Source organism: Neophocaena asiaeorientalis, unplaced genomic scaffold (genome assembly GCF_003031525.2).
Source record: "Neophocaena asiaeorientalis asiaeorientalis breed wild unplaced genomic scaffold, Neophocaena_asiaeorientalis_V1.1 scaffold740, whole genome shotgun sequence".
Taxonomy (NCBI): Eukaryota; Metazoa; Chordata; class Mammalia; order Artiodactyla; family Phocoenidae; genus Neophocaena; species Neophocaena asiaeorientalis.
In genome coordinates this window covers 723088-725220 of record NW_020172184.1, presented here as the reverse complement: position 1 = coordinate 725220, position 2133 = coordinate 723088, and positions in this window count along the sequence as shown.

The following is a 2133-nucleotide window of genomic DNA, read 5'->3' as shown; positions in this document are numbered from 1 at the left end:
TGTAGGATCTAGTTCCCTGATCAGGGATCGAACCCGGGCCCCCTGCATTGGGAGCACAGAGTCTTAGCCACTGGACCACCAGGGAAGTCCCTCATGCTAGTTTTCAAACTTGAAACTTCTCTGTGAACCATAGTAGGATAACTTAAGAAATATTAATTGTGAGAAAAACTTGTTCCATTTGTAATAGTGATACAAGTAACTTGTATTTAATTTTACACGTACAGACGTTCACACATACTTAATGTTACACTGTAGGAAATTTGCGTATTTTATTACCTCTATTTGGAAACGTGCATTATAAACAGCCTTTATGGTTAGACTATTTCTTTGAATTTGACTAAATAAAAAAGACATAGTTACTGGCATATTCAGGTAATAACATTTAATTTTTCTTAACAGGACAAGGCAAGATTTTAAGGTTCACGAATATAAAAACATTTTCCATGTGTAACTTCTGTTTGATTTTTATGACTAATAAACTTCAAAATTTATATTGTTATTATTGTTTTTCTTGTTTTTGATCTTTTTCATGAAAGACTGTGTGTATATATCAATACCAAAATGTCACGACTAATAGTCCCACTTATTCTTCCACTATTACAACTAAAGTACATTTCATTAATCTCACAAGACTGACTGACATGTACACCTGGCACTTTATTTCGGTAACCACATAACATTTTAAAATATTTGAAGTTTGCATTTATAAGCCAAGGTGGATATGAATAACAAAGCTGCCAACTTGAAGGGGATTGTAAAAAATGTAACACTTAGCTCAGCCTAAGATGCATCCTGAAATATTTGTTATCACGTTAAGAAGCATGAGATAAGTGACAACTCTCCAAGAGATGAAACTTCTTCTATTATTGCTAAAAAAAAACATCGTGTCAGATCTTCTACCCAAACTCTCTTTTTTCTGAGAGGACAGTTATTTTTACAAATCCCAATTTGTTCTAGATTGACTTCTGGAAGTTCACTTATCAATTATCACTGACTGTGCCTCAAAAAGTTAGCTATTAAGAAGCAGTTGGAGTGGTTAAATTCAAAGCATTAAATCCAAGTCAAAATGTATATCTAATATTGATTAATAATTCAATAAAATAGAAACATAACAAAAGAAAATAGTAATCACTATTCATCATTAATGTATTTCTATTTCTAATAGCACTACTATTAGCTAACATTTTGTGTGTTTACTAGGTGCCAGCTTCCATGCACATTGCATGTGCAATCTCACGTTAAAATCATAATAATACCATTTTACAGATCAGGAGATTGTCTGACATTGCAGCATTCCAGTTGATATACAAATAAATTATGAAAAAGCATACAGTTGAAGTAGTAACTAAACTTATTTTAAAAGAGGCATTTTTCTTTGGTGGGACAAAATTATAAAGCCTTCATTATAGTAATAGATTGCTAATAGATTATGCTTAAATATTCTTTAACTAACAGATTAAAAAGATCAGCACAAACTATTTGTTTAAAGAGCATTTTAATTGGCAATATTTTACAATTATGAGCTATTAGATCATGTTAAATGTACCAGTTATCAGCTATTACTAGATTCAATGGAGATGTGAATCCATATTTATGGAGTGATGACCCAGAAAGTGAATGACTGAGAATTAGAGACTAGGAAATTAGAAGGTAATGTGGAACAACAGATTAAGGAAGTCTAGACAAATAGGAACATAGGAAATTTATATCTGAAAGGTCCAAGGGAGTCTAGAAACAAACACAACAAATTAGGGCATTTTTCCAAGGAGTTAAATGTTAAACGTTTTTCAGGTATGTAGGTTCTTGTCCTAGAACTCTGACAATAGGTAGTGGCTCCACAAATATTAAGACCATGGTACAGAGTAAAAATTTGTAGAAAATTGGAAGGACCAAGAAGCAAGACAGAACCCAAGTTGCTGGAGAACATGGATATCAAGGCTAGAATTCAGGCATGAGGAACAAAACAGATGTACAATTAAGGGAACTAAAGAAGAAGGTGGTTGTTTGATCACAAGAAAGAATACAAGAGCCGAATTTGGGGAACAGAGCATCAGTTCAAAATTGGACAAGCAGGAAGTTGGCTTGGTGGTAAGTAAGCGGATGATCTAGGAATCACTGGTCTTTTTATTTCTC